Source organism: Harpia harpyja, chromosome 10 (assembly GCF_026419915.1).
Source record: "Harpia harpyja isolate bHarHar1 chromosome 10, bHarHar1 primary haplotype, whole genome shotgun sequence".
Taxonomy (NCBI): domain Eukaryota; kingdom Metazoa; phylum Chordata; class Aves; order Accipitriformes; family Accipitridae; genus Harpia; species Harpia harpyja.
In genome coordinates, this window is record NC_068949.1 from 45125177 (window position 1) to 45148311 (window position 23135).

General features: G+C 45.0%; 1 protein-coding gene across 3 annotated transcripts in view; it reads left to right on the forward strand.

Moving 5' to 3' along the window:
- The window catches only part of MGMT (O-6-methylguanine-DNA methyltransferase), a 186350-nt gene extending 176017 nt beyond the window's left edge, over window positions 1-10333 (forward strand). The window contains exons 8-10 of one of the 3 annotated variants that reach the window (XM_052799611.1): window positions 1227-1696; window positions 2961-3078; window positions 10196-10333. The gene's annotated coding sequence lies outside the window, so the exon portion shown is untranslated. Of the gene's footprint in view, window positions 1-1226; window positions 1697-2958; window positions 3079-10195 lie in introns of all 3 variants that reach the window. The other 2 variants (XM_052799609.1, XM_052799610.1) reach the window with 2 other exon arrangements.
- The last annotated feature ends 12802 nt before the right edge of the window (window positions 10334-23135 follow it).

Consider the following 23135-nt stretch of genomic DNA (forward strand, 5'->3'; position numbering starts at 1 on the left):
CTGGGTATGGTAAAGAAGCTGTGTTGGACTAATTGGTTGTCTCTCTTCTCCAGGCAGTGGATAAAGTCCAGGTACATAATCTGACTGTTTTAGATGAGCAGCATCCTCTCTTTCACAGTCTTACATCCTTATGTCAACCACTGCAGGATTGCGCTGGAAAAGTGGGTTTTTTGCCAAAACTGGAGCAGAAGATGTTGAGGTCCTACAGCGTTTTATCTGCTGGGGTTTCTGTGCAGCTGGTTTGAGCAGTGCACAACGGAGGCTGCAGCGTATCTATGACTGTTGCAGAAAAAAACTTCTGATTCAACTTCACCAAAACACAAAATACTGCAGCTGCTGGGAGGAAACAATAGCTTGAAAATGTTGCACTTCCAGTTTTTGTTTCAACCAATGCGCTAGGCTTTGAGGTGGAATACTCTGTATTTGAAATGACCTACATAACCATTGATCTTGATTTCATTAAATTGCCCTGCTCTGTGCTCAGTAGCTGTTATCCTGGACAGTTGTTTTCTTGGGCTTTCTCTTAGTTTGTTTCTTGCCATTGGCAGTAAAACAATATGGGAATCGTGGAGTTAGGTATGCTTTTTAAACCATAGAGACCATTTTCTGTGGGAAACTGGGAAAATTCTGTTTGGGAACTATTGGGGAAAACTCTCTGAAAATTCAGATCCCAGTCCTCATTCCAGCGTCACATAGCTTATTTTTATTCTTTTGGAAAGCAAAAGCAGGTTAATAGCATTGCTTTCGGAAGGAAATTTTACTATTTTTGAACGGCTCTTGCCATTTGCCTAGGATTTGGGGGTACAGCAGAACCCTGGGGAAGAGCACCCAAAACTCTTGGAGAGCACCAAAAGTTTTTCAAATGATTGCTCATTTATGGAGGTTCAGTAAGCAGCCTGTTAAGCACTCCAGTTGGAGCGCGTTACTTTTCCTACATACTTCTGCCAACTGCAGTATTTGATTGTCAGCAATCAATCAAACTTGAACTTGGTGATCTGGGGAGGAATTAAAATATAGAGCCTTACATGCTAAGAGGCAGCAGCACCGGGTAAAACTCGCTGGAAACCTCAGAGCGAAATTGTCCCCAGACTTCAGAAAATGGTGCGTTGTAGTAGTTGTGCGTTGCTGGCTGCCTTTTGCCATTTAATGCTTGCAAACGTGGGCCTTTGTGTGGGGATAAGTAACACCTAAAGTAATAGGAAATGTCCTATCTCTGCATTCACCAGTAGGCTCCATCCCCATGGTGAACATCGTCATGGACCCCGTGCAAGTTCCTTACCCGTGGCTGGAGGTCCAAAGGCACCGGCAGCACGGCAGGACACCGCGGGAGGTGGAAGCTCGCGTCTTGATGTCAGCTTCTGACGACAACGAGCCAAACGTGACGCAAACCGCTGCTCCGGATGACCACGTAATAGCGGTTCCTGTCCACGGCAAGGTGGTGCAGAGCCCAACCCAGGACCCGCAGCTGGAGGACTCTGTTTCGGGTGATAAGGAGGTGGATACCACCGTCTCCGGCCAAGTCGTTTGTTGAGATGCTGCACGGTGCCGCGCGGTGGGTCGGTCGGCGCGGGTACCGGGGGACACACGTCCAGAAGAGGCAAGGAGCAGGAGGTAACGTCAGGGACACGCTCCGGAGCTCGGTCCCACCCGGCACGGCAGCAGGAACCACTCTGTAGCTGCAGTCACTTTTTCACAGGTACCAAACTCATGGTCTCTCTTTGGATGCGTTTGCAGCGACTTATATGTAAATAATAAAAGCCCTGTGCGTTCCTCTCTTTGTAAGGATCGTACGTGTGCTTATGTAAATGCAGATGGTAATTTTGCACAGCCCTCTGGCTGCTGGTGAGCCGCCAGTGTCACCCTCCCTGTCGAAAGGCTTGTGCATCACGGCTTTAAAGGGGGGGCTACTGAGAGAGAGCACGGGGGAGGGGGAAAGGATCTGCAGTAACGAACTGGAAAAGCTCATATTTTACCTGAGAATACCGCAAAACTCGTCTCACCCTCCTGTACAAACACAGCGGAACTTTTGTGAGCATACAGTCCAAATTATTCCTACACTGCATTTTCGTTTAAGCATTAAAATTCAAGGTCTAAATACGTAGTTTGAAATTGGAGATGAGTATATGCACATTGCAAATGTAGATATATCTTGCTGAGTACACAGCCCATAAAATATGTAGTATAAGATCACTCATTTATTTAAAGACGCTTTTTACTTCAGATGGAAAATGACACAAATCTAAATATTACAATGCAAAGTAATGTGTAACTGTCTGTATGTTATAGCCTTAACACTATACTTTTGATGCAGAAGAGATATAGCAGCTGCACTTTAATTTCAAGCAAATTGATCCCAGATGTAAATGTTGTTTTGTTCCATGGAAGATAGTGCACAGGTAAAGCAAATATCATTGGTTTATAGTCCAACAGAGTGTTGCAACAGGATCCAGCCTCTTCTGCCTGGGCACACATAAAAGCCTGGTGGCTGCGACAGAGTAGGATGCCTGAAAAGGATACCGTAAAAAGAGATAGCTTTGCTTTTTACCCTTTAAGAATACAACCACCTGTGATCTAAGTAGCTGTTTTGAAGCCAGGAAAGCTTCTTGGTTTGTCAATTGTCCTGCAGGCAAAATCTAAATTTGACTTGTTTTCCATTTCTTTCGCTTCACATTTTGTAGAAGCATTTTTTCTCCCACCGAATTTATGTTTGGCATAAAAGAAAAAAAAACCCTATATTTACTGACTCAGTAAGCCACTCCTTTCAAAGTAAAAATAATAGTAGTAATTGTGCTTCACTTTGCCTGGAGATACCCCAACGTCAGTGGCACCATGGGCAATGTATAAACAGCATAATAGTTTCTTTATCATCCCCTGCATATAGAGGATGGCAAAGTCCAAATATCCTGCTGTCACATCTCTTCTTTTGAACAACAAGATTTTTTATTTTTTGTAAAATAGAGCAACCTGCTTGTCCAAGGAGGAGAAACCCACAAAAGCCACTTACTTACCCCATTGCTGCTTCCCAGTACCAGAGCTCAACCAAGCGCAGCTCCCGGAGCTCAGTAAACTCATCCAGAGGTAAGAGAAGATCCTTCAGGTCGATTATTTCTCCTTTTTTCAAATCGGAGATGTAGGACTATTTTACCTGTGTGGGATCTGGCCGTGCAATCTTTTCCTGTACAGGCTGGCTTTTGGGTGCAGAAAACGTAATAGCACATCGGCACTGCTGGTTCGGAAAGGGGCTGGTCTCAGCCCGCACCAAGTGATGGTTATTCTGCAGGCTGGCTCGAATAGGGGTGGCAGCGATGCCCTTCACCTCTCATGACAACTTTCCACTTCTGTATAGCTCCCCTTTTTCTTTCCATCCTTCTGCAAGCTGGATTACTCGTAACCAGTGTTTCCTGCTTTTATTTTCTATTGCTTTTAGGTCAGGTCTGCACGTGCATTTATTCTGGCTTCATGAAGGCTGTGATTTAGTTAAATTGGAGGGATACTGTGTTTGGATGCTTCTAAATCAGTATGGTTTGAATTGATGTTTAACTGATTGAAGTTAAACATTTGAGAGCTCCTCTACTTGATAGCTATGCTGATTTAACTTTATTTCCTTCTGTATCAGTTCAGGCAAATCAGTGCACAAGTTGTGCACTGGATGCATTGCCTTTCAAATCCCAAAATATCTGAATAAAGGTATATATAACATATGTAAAGGTGTTACTGAAGGGCAGGTACTAGACAAAACCGTGGCACTTCTGCACAGCAAGTATTTTTTTCCCCATACAGCGCAGGGAATCGACAGAATCTGTCACAGATGTGTGTAAGATGTGTACAACCTTATGTAGCAACTTCTGCAAGTATTTAGCAGTAAGACATATTGACCGTATTCTGAAGTCCTTACTCAGACGAAACCTGCCCAGAGGTCAATGCAAATCTCGATTAATCGATTTATTCAGAAACAACTCACTGTTTCTGTATGGTTTTGAAGCATATACTTTTGAACAGAATACAAAATTAGAATTGAAATCAGGCCAGGACATGGGAAGACACGGAGAATGTTTGTCCATGTGAACGAAGGGTGTTGCAGAGAAGGAAATGTTAGTTTTTCGGCGGCGGTGGGTTGCAGGAGGAGGCTGGGGCGGGAGCGGGGACGAGGATGCGTTTGCTGAGAGGGGGTCTCGGCGTGCACTCGGCCCCGGCTGCTTGACAGAGCTGCTGTATAATAACAGGGCACTTACCTCAAATCATAGGTTGTGAAAACTGACATTTCCATTCAAATTACTCCAATAGCCAACTGTTCCCCGGTGCAACTTCTTCTGTAAGTGACACGGTGACAGTGATCCAGGAATTTAACTTGCTGTTGTCTCATTCCAAGTGGAATTATGAAGTTTGTGACATGCATTAGGAGGATGGCTCCTGGTCGCAGCCGGTGCTTTGTGTGTCTGTGCGATTAATCACAGGTTGAGCGCGGAGCCTGGGAAGTTTTGTCAGCTCAGGATAGCTGTCCCTGCTGTGAACCACCTCTTACTGACTCCTCTCCTCCTTGTTTCCCATTGTCTGAGAGAAAAGCTACCACTCCACTGAAGTTTTCCTGGCACCTCCTGGTTCCCTGAGATTTTTTTTAAGTCTCTCTCTTTAATTATGATGGGCAGATCATCTGTTCTTGACACATGAGTGCCTGATGGCCACGTTGCTGTGCTCCCTCCTCTCCTCGGGGATGCCTCTTAGATCCTTTTTTTTTTTTTTTACCCCACAACTTGACTTTCATTGCAAGTTACCTTTTAAATTTCTGTCTAACCTTTTAAGCAGGAAGCCTTTTCTGTTCATAAAACAAGCCAGCAGGCTTTGTGATTTGAGGTGTTTGCCATATACAGACTGAAATTGCATATAATTTTTGCCCAACTTTACTTCTGTTATTACATAGTCAACCATAAAACCCCTTTGTTTTGTTGTACTCTGCAACAGATATCGCCAAGCTGGCTTTGGCTTCGGCATTTGGTGCTGGAGCCAAAGCATTTGACAGTGAATTACCTGCCTGTGCCTCAGAGGCTCCTGGACAAATCTCCACCGGTCTGCTGCCACCGATGAGCAAGGCAGCAAAACTCAAGGTGGGTCCCTTGTACGCCGTGGGGGCACCTTGCAGAAGAGGGTCCCAGGACCCATCCAGCGGTGAGGCTGGTACGGCCCCATGGAGCTGGGAGAGATCGGGACATGGTTGGGGTCAGGCTCTGGGCCCCCTTGTTCTACCCCATTCCTCTGCGGAGAAGCTGGATGAGGACATGGATCCTACACACCTTGTGAACCAAAACCAGCAATGGCTCTGGGCCCCAGTCGTGGGTCTGAACATCCTTTGAGCTCAAAAACCATCCCCATCTGGATCTCAACCTGGCTTACGGGCATCTGCCCTCAAAACTCATTTTTGTAACTTGATAACCAGCAAATACATCAATCAGTTATTAAGGAAAATGTAATTATGAAATCATGTTTATCTACACTTCTTTGAGAAAAACTAGGCCTCATTATTGCTATCACAGTCAGAAGACTAATTAATGTCAAGTTTTTACAGTGAATTCATCACCTCCTTGGACAGGAAGCAACTCTAACCATATTTTGCAGAAAAGCTTTCAGAAGAAGAAAAAATACAGTGTGTGCTAAGTGTCTGTGAGTCATAGGCTTCACTGCCCGACAACAGATGTCAATAAACCAAATACACTGACTGTTGATTCAACAGCATACACCATCCATGAATGAAGACATTATGTTAAATTAAGATTATTGCATCATTTTCAAATTAAATCCTTGTAGAAATATTGCATCTCAAATGCTCTGCAAAATGATGTATAACCAATATGCTCAGAGGTCCGTTATTAGGGATATATATGTTATCCTGGAATATCAGAGTACTCAAAGCTTACATTTTGATCTTACTTCCAAGTTCCTGGAATTTAATTCTGGTTCCTGTTGAATCCCTGGATTTGGATGATGTCTGTGGTATTCACCACAATTCACCACACCACCATTCTGAGGTATTCACCACAATCATTTTTTTTGTAAGACTGATTTCACATCTTCCTCCACCCATCATCGCAACATTTCCTTTATCGGAGGAATCTTCTGCACGTCCTTCCCTTTGGGTTTGAGCTAAGTGTTTGAAAGCAATGGGAAGTGTCCACTGGGGATTGTGACCTCTGGGGTTTAGGTCAGGTGCTCTGCTACTCAGTTTTTATTTCTGCTTTTGGACCTGCAACAGCCCAATCATCTGCAAAGGTTTAAAAGCCCGTGAAAGCTTCTTCGGTCTTCAGAGATGTCATGTCATTACACTGCGCCGTATGTGCTGCTATCGGTTGGCCATGGTTGAAACTTTCAATAAATATGACTTTATGGTTTTCCACCTGCAAAGAAATGCAGCCTCATCTACAGACCGCCGTTGTGTTTATGTTCGTTATTGAAGACACATCCATCTATTGAGAAAAGGTCTGACCCAGACTGTGGAAATTGCAGCTAAAGCAAAGGTGGGGGGATTAGATATGTCCCGAACCAAAACTTTCTAAAATTTTGCTGGTTTAGCCTTAAGAAAGGAAACTGCGGAGTTACGCTCTCTGCAGAGCATCCTCAGTGCTTCTTAGCAAGTCAGGGTACTTCTGAAGGAAGAAAAAAAGTGCAATCTTTATTTATTCTTTACCCTTATCTGGAATCCCCAAATATTTTATATATGTTTGTTTCAAAGCAGTTCTATGATGCCATGGATGCTGAGCTGTATCTGGGACTTGATAGCCGGCTTAGTGCTGTTGAGCTGACTCAGAATATCCTTTTGATACTAAATATTTCTTCACACTTACAGAAGGGTCATATCAATACAAGCAACCCTAAAACCAGAAAACAACATGAGAAAATGATCTGGTTGTTCAGTTCCCTGTGGTGGATCTGCTTTATCATAATGAAGGCCACAAGCACTTCAGTTTCTTGATGTGAGAGGCCTCTGGAAATGGTTGAGGTATCATATTCCTGCGAGAGGACCTGTGCCGTCCTTGGGAAGAGAAAAGCCCCCATCTCGTGGAATGCCCACCGCCCCCAGCGCTGCTGGAAATACAAAATATTGGGTGATCCTTCCACCTTGCACAAGCATCCGTAGGCACCACACGACCCTGCGGGGAGCTCTTGGTTGTCTCAAGGCACTTTTACACAGAGCAGAAATGCTAAAAACCATCAGAACCTCCCCCGAAAAATACTAATGAAGTACGTGCTCAGGGCTGTCAAAGAAAGAGCGAAAAATGACTGGAGCACAGAAAAGAAATTTATAAAGTTGGGGGTGATGCAGTGTTTGCAGTTACTATTATAGAGACCATACAGGCTTTTGGTGAGAAATAAATAAAACCCAAGCAGTTTGGTAAATATTAAGCTACCTTCTGAAGTTTTGAGAAACACCACTTCCCCTGTTGTGAGAGGTAAGAGCTTTAAATCTCCCATGATCTGGCCGAAGAGGGAAGCATGTGTAACCGGGTTTGGGTTGAACGAGATATGCTGTAAAAATAGTGGCTTTCATTAAGATGAATCACAGCAAAAGTAACAAAAAAGTGCTTTGATACGACAGTGAATAGAGGATTAACTGCACAATGCTGCCGTTTTTTGAATTCTGCGTGTCTCCTATTTGTTTTGTGTTTGTTCGTGATGCCAGCAATAAAAATAATGTTTGGCTGCTAGGTGAGCAAGTGTGCTAAAAAAGGGCTTTGTAGTGCCCAGAATCTGTTTGTCAGCAGGTGATTGCTGTGGGGAGGGAGAAAGGGGAGAGCTTGTCTTCGTTTATTTTCAAGGGCTGAAATTTAACACTGAGAACCCAATTCATATTTTTTTCTTATCAAAACTCTTATCCCCGTAATTGTGAGCAGGCACATACACCAAAAAAAAAAAAAAAGATACAGCCAATCCGGCCTTGCAGGGCGGGTTATTTATAGAAGATCTCTGCCTTTTGTCAGATTGGTGGGCTAACGATGTTCTTCCAGAATAAGCCCCATTCTGTGCAGCAGAAGAGGAAGAGTCCTGCGGAGAGCGTGCGTGTAAGCTAATGTCCGCGAGACAAAAAGGGCTGTGGCAGAAAACGCTGCTGAGCAAAATCCACAACAATCTAATCATGATCTCTGGTAGTCAGTGAGAGCTGTGGGAGAAGACGTTGTATAAAGCAGACACATCCAGGAAATAATGCCTGTCCAGTGCAGCCAGATGGAGTGGGTATATCCTGACAAAGCATTTGTTTTAATAAATGTTCAATTAAAATTATTTCTGTAGTGCAAGCATGGTCTAGAAGTAGTATGGGAATTAATAAGATTGCTGATAGAAATAAACATTAAGGTAATTGTGCACTAGTTAAGGATGATGGTTATAAAAAATAAATCTTCACATTTCTATAGGATTATTTTGTGTATGTACAAACCAGAAAATGTTAGTTCAAGCTATGCTTTAAAATGATGTTTTTAAAATTCTAGCTCTTTCTTGCACAAAAAGTCTCCCATAACAGTGCCAGCTCTTCCTGTGCCCATGCAACGCGTCAATAATCCGTAGGTTTATATAAATACAGTAACTGAGGAAAATCTCCACTAGAAACTTTTATCTCTAATATAACGTATACACTGTCTAATCAAAAGTTTATGATAGCAGAGATCTCAGATGAACAGAGGAAGCTTTTTCTGGTTTATACCTTGATATAACCCCATTTATGTGCGAATTTGTGGGTACGTGTATCCCATACTAAGTGAGTAGGGCTCTTCACGTGGGTAGAGTTGTGTACATACTCCAGTATTGCCTGAGATGGTGTCCAAGCAGACACTGAGCAGCAGGTTTTTATTTTATTAGTTACAAGTATGGTCTTCATCCTTCTGTAAGTTTGTTTATCAAAATGCAACGTGTGCCTTAGGTTAAAGTTTCGGGGGAGTACCTGTGGTGTGGTTGCAGCCTTCATGTTCGAGTTGAAGGTGGAAGGCAGCTGAAAATAAACAGAAGTTGGACGTGTCGATGGCAGGGATGGGTCTGCCACTTATTAGCAGAGAGCCTGGAAATGCCAGAGCTGAAAAGGTTAAGTTCGCAATTTATTTTTAGAATGAGAGACTTGGCGTTTGTCTGGCGAAATATTACAATGTGTAGTTTGGGCGTTTTTTAGAGGTGCTTCGTATAGTTCAGTAATTAGGCCGGAGTGGTTATCTCAGATCCCTTCCCCGTATTTTGGACTTTATTTCTGCATACGTTGAGGTGATGGCGTTCAATGCACACAAACACTTCTGAAAAGTAGGCGCCGGGTTTCCCACGTCAGTACGTCCAGCGGCGCGCGTCCTTTTGCACGGCCCACCGCTCGTTCCGCTGAGTTCCCGGCGCTGCGGGGGACCCGTGGCCGGTGCAGGATGGTGCCTGGCAAACCAAACCACGCTGGCCGCGGCAGAGACACCGTCCTGCAGCCCGTGCTCCTGTCCCAGCCCCGGCGCCCAGCCGGTGAAACGCGGCAGACGAGGGTCTGGCTGCCCCTTCCCGGCTGAGGTGGTGCACGCATATACGGTTCCACTGTGATAAGAGAAAATCAAATTTAAGCTGCACGCAATCAATAAATCTTAAAACAGCGGAGTATTTCTAGAAATAAGGCTTTGGAGAAGTGTCTGTGACCCAGAAAGAAAAAGCTTTATCAGTGTCTAAAATTCCTGGAAGTTTTTTTTTCCTGCCACGTCTCCTTAACCCGCTACTTCAAAGCCTCGGTGGCTGCTTCAGATCTTCCTTCAGTGCAGTCACCCAGGGTCGACATCCAGCACCAAGGGGACCAAAACCCCTGTGGTTGCCCCTGCCCGTCGGGGTGTTCCCCTGGTGAGGTGGGTGCGAAGCATCCCGGGGAGCCCCGCGTCCAGCCGCCTGACCCTGCTGCTGATGACCCCACCGGAGCTGGTTCATGCAAAGCTGGTTAATGGTCAACCCACCAGATTGTCCCCCAACATATCTGCCAAGCGCCCAAAGCTCCCACAGCCACGGCGTCGACTCCGGTGGGCTGCTGGGACGTGGCTCCCCGTTAGCCGTTCTGATGAAGGCTAACCCAGGTTGCAAATATTCGATGTTGAAATTCAAGCTGCCAGCGTACCTAGGGGAATGAAAACAAGGGGAAGGGAAATGTTGGAATAAATTTAAATATGAAATCTATTCCATGAAATAAAAAATGATTTGTTTTTTGCAGTACCTGCAAGCAGAGGAGCTAAAGACCAGTCGTGAAGGTGCTTCCACGTGTGAGTAGCTACATGCTGGAACAGTCCTCGGGAGTGCACTGTGCTCAGCAGTGAAAAGCAATATGTAAGTCTTCACAGGCTTCAACATTAAACGTTCAATTTATTTGTGACAATATTATTTGTTCATTCCTAATGAATAAATATTTCAAATAATACTGTTACTTTACATTTTCTAAATGTCGTTAAAAATAAAACATGCATTAATTTAAATATTACATGTCATACAAGTATGGGCACCGTAGAGGATGCGAGTTAAAAAAATGGAGCCGTATTTTCATTTTCAGGCCACTAATAATGCTCACGGCTCCATCACCATATTTGACATTGCTATACGCCTACCAGTTCCATCTGAATTTGCTCGTGAGGAATACCCTAATGTTTGAATCATCACACCAAGTATTAAAAGGTTTTGTTGTTTTCTCCTTTCGCTCCGAGCACAAACTAGGTGCAAGCTGCGCGTCTTTAAAGTCAATGCATCTCTCCAGTCATTACAAAATGGGAAATAAATAAATAAATAAATAAACAAACCCAAAAAACCCAAGGGCTGGTAATTTAGTACTAGAAAGTTAATTCAGGAGACCTCTAACCTTTAAACCGCCATGTGACTATTGATTTTCAATATCGCGCGGGTCCGTGCCACCCTAAGCGTGTAGTTCAGCAGATTCAGAACAGTTTTTTCCTTATCAGTTCAGTCCCCGAGTACTTGTGCATTAAGACAACAAATACCGGCGGCTCCCGGCCTGTCACATGGCGGACGTGCCGGGTTTCTAATGAAGTCGGGCCGTTGGCAGACAGACCGTGGCGAGGGGGCTCCGCCGGCCCCTTCCCGGCTCCCCGGGGCCGTGCCACGGCCGGGGACCAGCGCCGGGCAGAGGGAGCCGGCGGGAGACGGGGGGACGCTCCGCGCGGTCGGGGGGAGCCCGAGCACAGCCGGTGGGAACGACGGGTCTCCGAAAAAACCCGCTGCTTTCACACCGAAGCGTTTAGGTCGAACGTTCGGTTGTGCTCCCCCTGTTAATTTGAGGATGGCGAGGTTTCCAAACCTGCTTTTCCCCGCCCAAGAAGCAAATGAGGGTGGAAATAGCGGGGATGCTCCAAGACGCTCTGAACCCTGGTGCCTGGATTATGCGGTAATACCGGGACATGCTACTTTAAACGCCGTCCTCCTTTTGTAATCGCCAATTAGTTAAATCAGCGGCGGTGCCCGGGCTGATGTGCCGCAGGCCACGCGCGCAACGTCGCTGGCTCAGATGAAGATGTGTTTTAACCCGCGCACCTAAAAAAGACTTCAGCCTTCCCTCCTCCCCCCGGCTTTATTGATTATTGAAAATGTTACATCCCGGGGAGGAAAATGTCATTGCTTTAAATACCAGCATTAACAGTTGGTAAAAGTTCTTTTTCACCGAGGCGTGTGTGATGAAGAAAAATTAAACAATGGAAAAGAGGGAGAAATAGACGGAATTTAAAAGAAAAAAAAAAAAAAAATCATTTGCACGTTAACTCGACCGAGAAGGAGCTTCACTCCCTGAAGTAAGCGGCTTAAAAGCGAACACGTCTCATACTGGACTTTTTACTGGAACGGTGAAATATATAATGAAATTCAACAAGGAAACTGGAAAAACAGCCAAATTGGTGCAGCAAAGTGGTTAATAGGATCATTAGCCTACTCGCTGTATTTTTTTGGACATTGTGTGCCTGTACCGTAGTCCTCGAGAGCAGATTGCAGGAACAGGCTGACAGTTACCCGCTAACTCAGCAGTGCTGGGTGCAAACTGCCATCTTCCTGTGGATTTACAGCTGCCACTTCTGCTACTTCAATTAGTTCTATAGCACACAGATGTTGCTTAAATGTTGCTGCTAATGATACTGCAATAAGCGTAAGATTCATGCCATATTTTGAGGCACGTAAATTTCTCAAGTGGCACAATTAAAGTGGAAATATTAGGTGGGGAGAACTTGGCAGTCTCTCCAACTTGGAAAGCGCACCCGCTATGCAATAATGGGTCAAAAATTCATTCAAGTTTTACTGCTGTTCAGAGTTTTAAAAGACTTTTCACAGTTGAATGCAAAGTAGTAAAAAGCAGAGTATTAGGAAATGAGAATGCTGTTCTGTTATTCAGACATGACTTTTAATTTCAAATTGAAATCACATGCTTACCTTCGCCGCGAGGGCTGCGTGTTGCCTAGCCACACCGCCAAGATGCAAAAGGAATAAATAAAAACTTTTCATTAATAATGATTTAATTGCTGTGGCTGCGTGAAGGTTCAGCGTGGCAGTTGTATTGGCGGGGGGGGGGGGGCGCGAAATGGTTTCCCAAATCACACACAGAGACAGCATCAATCATTTCTGAAGCCAGATGTAGCCTCCAAACTGCAGCCTGACAACACATCTCCTGTTTGTGCAGCCACCAAGCAATTATTCTTTCCGTTATATCTCCCAATGACAGATCTCCAAACCCAGGGCTGTAAAAATTAGAGTTTGGGCTTATACAGTTGAGTCAGGTCTTAAAAAAAAAAATAAGAAAACTTATCATGGCTGCAGTGTTTATGAGCTTGTCAAAGTACATGTACATAATTTTCATCAAAATTTCTTTCACCTCATTTCCAATCCTTCAGGATTAGATTTATCAGCAGCTCATTCGGGAAGAGCTCTGTGCGTGCGTCCGAGCGGCTTTTCCACCTGCGAGCGGGATCTGGAGGGGAGCCTGTTGGGTTGACTCTGGTTTTGAAACGCATAAGCTTTTCTTCATCCCAAATATTTTTCTTGTTCAAATTGTTTTTAACGTACTGCCTCGCGTGTCTGACAAATTTGAGGTGTAATTTGTAAAAATGGTTTTACATCTCCATCTCGTTTGGTACGTACATCACTGCAAATGCATTTTGATGGGGAAGAAGTACCGGTGGCAGCACTAAACGGGGAGGCAAACCCAAAGAAAGATAGCTGGAAATCCAAAGATTATTTCCATTTAATGTTTAATTTATTTATACCGCGGAAAGATTAGCGGGCGAGCAGTGATTTTGAAACTTCCAGTATATGCAGTATTTAACGGATGAAGTTAAATGTTAGGAGAAGCAATCAATAGCAAACTAAGGGCGCGCCAGGCCGGCGAGCATCAGCGCCTTGTATCTAAATTACTGATTTTCTACCACGGTGCCCGAACGTTTCCATTTCTCTGCGTGGCTCCGTCCCACTCCTGGTTTGGATTATTTAACAGCAAATCTTACAGATGTCAGATTTGTCTTGTTCCAAGGCAACAAGGACAATAAGTTCCAGCTGACCTCAGGACAATGAATCTTGCAGGAGCGCGGTGTGTGTTTTATACCGGCGGTGAACAGCTCCCGTGTAATTGAAAGAGAGGGAAATGTCACCCTTGCCTCGCTGTTGACACGGCACCGTCTGTGTGCAGAGGCAGCCCCAGACCCCGCAAACAGGGAGGAGGCAGCCAACGTGGGAACTTCTCCTTCCACCCTTTTTTTTTTTTTTTTTTTTAATTATTTTTGAGCACGCCATTGTCCAGGCCAGTGCGGACCATGAGGGTCCCTTACGGAGGAGGGGGTGGCGAAAGGGGACGTGCACGGACCCCGGCAGGAGGGGGTTGAAGCTCTTAGCCAAAACACTTCTCTGTTTCTCCATCTTTTTGTGGTCCTGCCTCACACCTAACTGCCTCGTTGTACGTACAGCCCCACGCTGCATTAGGAGACAGTATATTTTATTACTAGGTTGCTGGTTCCCCAGCTGGCCTGTCCACTACAGAAAATCATTTGATTCCAAACAATTATTTCCCAATGAACTGTATTAGCTAAATAATTACTATTTCTGTGAATGGCCTTGATGCCCAGGATCAAATGGGTCTGGTTGCGGATTGCAGCTACTTGGTTTACACTTGTAATGCAAGGTGGTGGCTCAAGCTGACATGAGATACTCACTGTACGCCAAAGTCCATGACTTTTCACAACAAAAAAAATACCTTAATCCCACAAACTAGTCTTTCTTTGCCATTTATCAGGATATGGGCTGCTCAATGGGAAAAAGTCTTCTACTGGATACAGAAAACGTTACACGGAACATCTTCTGAGCACAAAAATGACCAGTTCAACCCAACTGAATGCAAGCCAACATGCCACAAGCTGTGGCGCCGGCTGGTCCCACCACCACCTTTTTCCTGCATTTAAAGCACTGTCATTGCAAATGGACTGAAAACACAGGGATTTTGGCCAAGGTGCAGTGGGTTTTGCAGGGCAGAGCATGGCCAGCCGTGACAGGGTGTGAGCCCCGCTCTCCTCTCCGCTGGCCTCGGGGGTACCTCTGTTTCTTCCCTAGCCCCTTATTCACTTATTTCAGCTTCACTCCTGTTGAACTCCACCCAAAATTCCTGCTGCTTCGATGACACAAGCTGGATCCTGGTTTTCCTGCAATGTGCAGGTATTTAGTAATTGTGCTGGTTCATGTAAGGAGGACATCGATGCTTGGTGCTTCTCCTGTTTCCAGAAGAAGATGCTCAACATGTCCTGCCTCGCTGTAAACCAGCTTGTGTCAAGCTGCCTTTTTATAAAATGCCCTTAGAAATGTTATTAACCAGGAGCCCTGGCTATTAACTATTTTTCTTCTCTCAGTGAACACAACTATTAATTGCCAAATAGTTTTCCGTGATTTCCCCTCTAAAAAAGTGACCAGCATTGATAAATGTGCATACTTTGGGCTTCACCGTGCAGTAATATAACTGAAATTTAATTTCTGCCAACTGAATTTGTTTTAAACCTGAACCTTAGATGGAGAACAAAAAACAAACAAAACTTTTAATGTCAGTTTTCAGGAGGAAGGCTGCAGAGGTCTCTGATTTGTATTTGTGAAGGTGGAATCAACATGTGATGATGATTTTATGGGTTTTCCAAAAAAAGAATGCCCTTTCCCTATGTAATTTATTGTTTCTGTGATTCATCAAAGCTTTTTGTCCTCCAGCACATGAGTGGTCACCTGTGATTTATGCACCAAAGAAGTAAGTAGGTCCAAAATGGAGTAGAAAAAAGCGGCTTTGCTCCGGCTACCGCGTCCAAACTCTTTGTCTAAGTTGCTGCAGCAGTATCGGAGCTGTAAGGGAACGCACCGCAAAGTTGCCGTGGGATTATGCACTGATTTACTCAGCGATGTTATTGGGGGGGGGAGGGAATGAAATCAAATCAAATCAAATCGGTGTGGTTACCTTAGCAACCACCAAAGTGTCTTGTGTTGGTGCTCCCCGACAGACAGGTTGGGCCAGGGCAGCCCTGGTGTAAACCCTTGCACCCGCAGTGGAGGGACGTGGTGGTGCCCGGAGCTCCTGGGAGAGCTCACGCAGCAAAGTGGTACGTGAGCTTCCCCGCTTTCGGTATTGCCAGGGCGATGGGGAAAAGGCTTTTATTTGCATTGGCAAATAACTCCGTCCCGCTCTGACTTTGGCAGTTTGTTTCTCATTTCAAATACCCTCTGTAATCTATTACGATATATAGGCCAGTCTTATTTCCCCCCCTCGCTCCAGCCTATGTCCTCTTTCTATTTAGGAATTAATTATGATGCTATCTCGTATAACTCATTAGTATCAATTAATTCTTTCCCTTTCATGATTTTATATAGCTAAATTGGTTTGCCTCTTAGGAACTTAATAATCAGTATTGGACTCATTTAGATATATCTTTTTTCCCTTCTCCACCCAGTTTTACTTGGGCACGAGGATGCGGCGGCTGGAAATGCCCCGTCCCCTCCGGCGGGGACAGGGCTGGTGCGATGGCATCGCCGTGTCCCATCTCTACCATCCCCACCAGCTCCGGCCTCTCGCAGCGCTGCAAGGCTTGGCCTCGCCTCACCTGTAATTCTGAATTTTAGCAGTCGTCTTTATTATAATTTATGTATTTTGGGGCTGCATAAGATGTTGTTCTGGGCTTATCAGAATGAATAGGAAATATCCTACTTCTAGCAATTGGCCAAACCATCGTGAATTATCTTACCCTTAAACTCGCCGCAGAGACAGAGAGAAACGTCGAGGGAGATGTACGTTTTCCTCATTCATCCTAGTGGGGTGTTAACTTTGAAATCACAGCGTTGCTGGCATTCGCATGTCCATATTTAACTGCTTCACTGCTTACTGGCACATCAAATCCATTCAGGGAAAAAAGCAGGAATATGATTGAATATATCTGGCAGGACCTGATATTCCCACTCATTTTGAATCTGATCCAGCAGCAGCAAAGGCAATTAAATAATAAGTTTTCTACGGCAAAATGAGTTGCAAAATGCCCCCAGCTGCATGATGTAGGAAATACACCTTGATTTTACTAATTGCCATGCCTGTACCTCGCCGTGGCGGTATCCGAGGTGGCTTTGCCTGACCCACGTCACGTATTCCAAATAACCAGCCCGGGCTGGGCTGGGTTATCCCCCGCCACGGCGCGCGAGCCCGGGCTGAGCTGCGTGCTGCCCAGTGGGGACCGTGGGCGAGGGCTGGTGCAAGGTGAGTGGCTTTGCCTTGTTTAAAACATCAAACATCATCTGCCACCCTTCGGCAGCGCGGTGCTCCAGATGCTCCTGCGATCGGCCAGGAAGAGTGCTGGGTCTCAGCCTTTTGCTGCAAATAAAGGCCAGGCTGTTGTAGGTGCAGGTTAGCTTTAGCGAGACGGCAAAATGCAGCCGAAAAAGCAGAATTTCAGGAGATCAGCCAGTGACATTTTAGAGCCTTGCCATCCTGGGCTGAAACCGAACCGTCCCGGCAGCGGCACTGAGCAGCCGTGCTCCGCTTTATTGCAACATGACCACCAAAAAGTTGGAAATTTTTTTAAAGATGGAGCCAAGAGCAAAAAAAAAAAAAAAGCAGTTTTAGATAAGTTACTGCAGGTTGCAGCACACACATGCTTGCACATGTGTATAGTAAAGAAGGATGATATTGCATCTCCTTTACATCACCTGGTACTGGAAAAGCATTACCGAAAGAGGTAACCCCATTGCAGGACAAAGTTGGCCAACATGGCTTTTTCCTACAGCAACTTTGGGAGAGCCCCAGCTCCTCCCCAGAGGGACTGCTGGAAATGGCTCTATTGATCCCAAATTTTATTGTTTCCATATTCACTGCCAGATCAAACAACAGAGCCAGCGACTGGGAGAGGCAACCGGAGGGGTTTGCTGGGAAAGCAGACATACGCGAAGCGTTTTTATTAAGTAGTGTAAGGAGTGTAATTGCTAAATCCCAATTAAGGCAGATATGGGTCAAGCAAAGGAAAAAGAAGGGTGGATTTCTGTGAAAGGAGAGGAAAAGTCAAAAGGCTGAGGCTCACAGGATAACTTTATTTCTGAATACATTCAGATTTGCAGCCTCCTCCTCCTCCCATTGCTCCCCCAGCATCCGGCTGCTCACCACCCCTGTCCCGGGCTCCCAGCCCAAAACCCCACTTCAGGGGGAAGGCAAGGGAAAAAAAGGAAGGACAAAAGAAAAAGGGAAAAAAAAAAGGAACCCAAAACTTTACCAGGAGGACAAAAAAAATTTTTTTTGAGAAAACTACAACTCTGTTTCCCTCAAAAATTAAAGAAAATTCAATCTAAAACCCATTTGGAATGGCTTTCAAATATGATTTTCACTAAAAATGAGGGAAAATGTGCTATCTGATCTATCTTTTCTTTTTTTTTTTTTTTTCCAGAATGTCTGCTCATTCTCCTAACGAGACATTATTCTCCTTATTAACAAATCTTAACTATTATTGGTCAAATCTAGGGGTTTTACTGAATATGCACTTCCTTTGGCTAATCAGGGAGCTACACGGTATTATTTAATCTATTTACATGCATGTATGCAATTATATTTCATAATGTGATTATGTGTTTTATATCTTTATATGGATGAAAATGCTGAATGTTGCATTTCTTCTTTATCATATGAGTTGTCAAGTTCTTTTTGGATGGAAATAGGAGTTCAGTAACACTCTGGTGAGAACAGCATTACTTTCATCAGCTAAATAGACCTACCAAAATAGTGCTCGATGCAAAAGAAAGGAGCATGTTTCTCTACACATGTTCTGCACCTGAAGTTAATAAATTACCTTAATAAAGTTAATATGCAAAGGTGATATTATTATTTATAGCCAAAAAATGGAATAGATTGTTTCTGTTCATCATGTCCTTCAAGATACTAAAACCAGCAGATCTTATCCTTTCATATCTATTTTTTATTCATGGATAGCGAGAGGAAAACACATTTTCTGCTCTTCCAACTCCCAGTCATGTTTTCAGTTTTGAGTGAATTAGTCATTGACCTGAACCAGCTGAATACACTGAAATAGAAAAAAAAAAGACCAAACCCAACTCTCTGCCGTTGCTGAAATCGCTGTCACCACGTTTATCACTGCAGCAGACTCTGGCTCCAGGTGCCGAGCTGGCGGCTTCTGCCCCCTCAGTCACCTGAACCACTTCGAAACGCTCTCAGAAAGCATCTTCTCCCCAAGACTGTTCTGCGTTTAACCTGAACTATTTCTCTCAGTTATAAGTGGCCTTGGTCTCCTTCCCGTGGCACCCCTCCGTGCTGACCCAGACTGATGGGGGAAATGCCCGTGGTGGGTCCGTGCCCCTCGGCCGAGCCGTGCCCGCCCGTAATCTCCCTTTGGTGGCAGTCACCAGCGCTGTGGTGGGGTCGTTAATCAGTGCAAGAGTATCTCAGAACTACCTTATTTTTGCAGTTAGTGTATTTTATCAATTTTATTCATCTGGTATGAAGTCAGAGGGGCACAAGACACCCACCTGTGCAGTGGTCTGTACCTGCAGGTGTTGCTCCCCACCACCATCCCCCTGTCTCAGCCCACCACCGTGGCTTTATCCTGCTTCACCAGCAGCAGAGCTTTCCTGGTTAAGGGGTATTATAGACTTGCAACTCATAAATATTTAATCTTCACATTAAAAACGTGGGGCAGAATAGCCATTAGGGTCTGACAATGAAAAGGCTTTCTCTTTCGATCGTGATGTCAGAAGAATGTAGGACAAGGTATTTTTTTTTTTATTAAGGTAAAGAGAAAATTGAAAGCAATGATGGAAAACAATGTAAATTTGACCTGGAGGACATCCAGTTGTGCCTGCTGAAATGTTTATTTTAGCATCCAAACCTGCTCTTTCTGCTGTCGCTTGTATTTGAACTTACTATAGGAGTGCAAAGTACAGGCAGTTCACACAAACCAGAATTATTTATGTCAACTTCCATTAAGAACAGAAAATTTCAGCACAGAAATGAAAAAATCTTTATTTTCCTATCTTTGACTCAAAATGTGGCGTCCCTATAGCACGAAACTGCCGAGTCCTTGCTCTTGCTTTGCCAGCTCTGGCAAACTGGCCTGAAAGCCCATCACCTTCTGTATCGACTCGTGGCAGAGGAGGCTGTTCGAAGGGCACCACCCTCCCCATCACACGGCTTGGGAGAAAAAGCTGTCCTCCTGATAATGCTCCCACGAGTTATTTCTAGAATATTTGGGGCAGCACCTGGAGAGCATGAGCAGATGATTTGCTCCTGTTAACTGCTTGCCAGGCTAATTAAAAAAAAAAAAAAAAAAAAAAAAAGTTTAAAATGGTCTATTGCAGATTTCTGCATTTGCATCAGCAATGTAAATGTGTAGCTAATTGCTCTACTATATATATTTATTACTTTTTGAGCCATTCCAGTTTCTTGGTTGTGGCATTTTACAACTGTTGAAAGCAGAGCATTTTGGACATCTTTATGTGTAATACCGTAAAGAGGGTTTTTCAGGACACCATTTGTCTCTTAAAAATGCTGCTCTCAGTCCGTATTTTCCCTGTGCTCAGGACAGGTCCCTCCTCGGGGCTGAGCTGCTGAAGGGTCTGAGCAAATCCCCGGCCGGGGATGTGCAGCTCTGGAGCAGGGACTGAAGTGGGCAAGGAGGGCTTGGCTTAGACCTCTGTAAAACAGTGAGTCTTCACCATTATAGTAAATACTGGTTTAGAGCTGAAAACTAAAAGGCCTGTGAGTACTTTTCCCACAAAAAACAACATTCGTTTCTTTTTATGTTTTGATGAATAATAGGACTTTCTGAAAGACTCCTGCACAGCAGCTTCTCAAGGGTCTCCCATCCATACTGACTACGCATGACACCCACCGCAAACCACAGCGTAGGGGTTGGCAGAAAAAAATACAGCACGGAAAGAGGGTAAAGCATGTCTCTGCCAGGCACCCTCTCCATCCTACCTGGGATCTGTCTCCTTTCTCTTGCAGAAGAGAATAGCGGCTCTTGCTTGTAGACATCACTGCTCGATTTGCTGACCCGCTGTAACGGCCTTGACTTCTCATTCAATGGAAACGTAAAGCCAACAGGAACCATCCCGCGAAATGGCGTCCAGGTGGCAACGGAGCCGTTCGGCAGCTCAGCCTGATTTGGGATGCAACGTGGCAAAAGCACCAAAACAAGTACCTGGTCCCCAAGTCATGCAGACATGGCACTGTGGGCCGAAAATAAAGCAGAACTGAATGAGAAACACAGACGCTGATCAATGGTTGAAGACCTCTGCCCTTGCAAGAAAACCCAACCCATTTTTATCTGACATCCTTCTCTTATTAGAGTGTTTTATGAAGATTTTGTTAGTCAATTTAACTTAAAAAGTTAAATAGTACGTTTCTTCTATTTTCCTCCATCCTCATTCAATAAAAAAGACTTATTCTATTGCTTCTGCAAGCACTTATCACTGATACTACCATGATCCGGTTGAGTAGTGATGAGTTGTATTACGGGGTAGCGTCGAGACAAACAGTGATGCTGTGGGAGAAGCTGCTGTGGGGCTGTGGCCTCCTTGCAGACAGGACTCAACACTCAACCCCACCATGCTTCCTCCACCCCATCCTCTTTTCTGATGTAGAACAAATTTTGTGTCTGCACCTTAACACCCAGTTCTCCTGGTAACTCCGTTTTACCCTTTTCTGCAGATTTCTTTCCTTTCCTATTCCCCTCAGATCATTAACCCATGGGGTTTGTATCTAGTTGCTTGTCTTCAAGATCTTCGGCATGGGAGGACACAGGTTTTATTACAGCTCTTCCACTACCAAGTTCCTCAGCCTCCTCAGCAGGAGCAGGACATCGGCTGTATGGACCTTCTGGGTTTTGTTTTGGAGTTGATACCTCGTCGGCTTCCTTAAAACTTGGAAAGAAAGGTGGTAACCAAGAATTCTTTATTTCACAAAGTGCCTACAATTTCTGTTTCACAGATTTCCAGGAAGAAAAGAAACCCTGAGCCCGTTCAAACTGCTCTACCTGTGACCCACCCTGCCCCTACAGTCTTGTTCTAACATTCATCCAAAGATGTACCCAACTGCCGGTTCCATTTTAGGCCATGCTATGTGCTGGGTACATTTTGGAAACTTTTCTTCCCAATTAATTTATGGTCAGTGTTTTCCTCACACAGAGAATTTATCTGCTTAAATAAGTGTCTAAATCTATGAAGTCACTTTGCTTTGAGCCCCTACCGCTCCTGTGCCCACCCCTTTCTGGCTTTACCCCGCTGAGTGGCACAGCTCGGGTGATTTGTACGGAGACTGTGGTCGGTGGTCCTCACCCGTGGACCTGGCTTCACCCCGTGGTCCATCAGAGCCTCTGGCTGGTCCCTACACACTGCTTGGCCTCTGCTAATTTGTCTGGGCTGTGTCTTGAGGGATGAAGTAAGTGAGGGTGTAGTCGGGGAGAAATCTTGGAAGTCCTTTTAGAGATATTTTGGATTCTGCAGTGTTTGTTGGATTCGTGACTTGCTCTAAGATGAGACACACTGATAAACCAGATAGGTGAAGAAGCACCATGGCACAGCTCCTACCTTCTTTAGCTTTTATTTTCCTTTTTTCATCTGGCTACACTTGGTCTGCACAAATAGCCTTGTTAGGTGGTTATTAGGAGTTGGTTGTTTATTATTGTTATTTCTACTCATTGCAGTTTCAAAGCACTTTTGTGTCTGTGAAGCAAAATCCACAGCAATTGCTTCTTTTTCTCTCTTTATTTTTTAATCTTGGGACTAGAGCTGTAGTACGGAGGAAGGCGGTCACTGCAGCAGAACCGGTACCCAGAGACCCCCCCCCTTGCAAACCTCTGCGGTGGCACCGACGCCGGCTTGGGAGGTGACTCCACGTCCCGGTGCCGTCCTTCGCCTGGCGAGGAGTGACCCGTGGGTCTGAGCCGTGGTGGCCAGAGCCCAAACCGCCCGGGAAAGCAGCGCAGGGCTGCGGCGCGTTGCCCCCAGCCTCAGCACCCCGCACCCCGGCTGCAGCATCGCGCTGCCCGCTGGCACCCAGCCGCCGCAGAGGCAAAGCCGCCCCTGAGCGCTTGCTCCCACAACAGAACTCCACAGCGCGAGGAAAGCCGTCGTTAAATACAACTTTATTGGGTTTCATTGTACAGGGGTTTTTTTTCAGGTTTTCCTCCTTTCTTCTCTCCGTCTTCCCCTTGGTGTCTCCATCCTATGTTTCATCGCATTTACAGGGCAACTTTCCAGTTCGTTGGCTCTATTACCCAGACCAATTCCAGCCTCAGTTGCCTGTTTTTTAGCTGGATTTTGCTTTCTCAGATTTGACACAGTAAACAATCTGTGATTTTTGTCTGGTTGGAGCAGAGTAGCTTTCAGATCATTTCCTTGCACCCTCGCCACCCCCAACTTGGTCTGTTCTGGGGGTAGTTGCTGCCTTTTGTTACAAAGTCATTTCTCAAAGAGTTTAATTTACCTCAAGGTAAATGCAGAAAAAGAGTCACATAACCACTGAAATCCTCTAAAAACTTTGTGGGCACCAAAAATGTACCATTTTGTGACCAGTTAACTGCACCCTTTTTTTCACAATGCCCTTTCAGTACTAGTACAAAGTCAATAAAGAGGAAACAAAACCATTACGGTACAACTGTTGC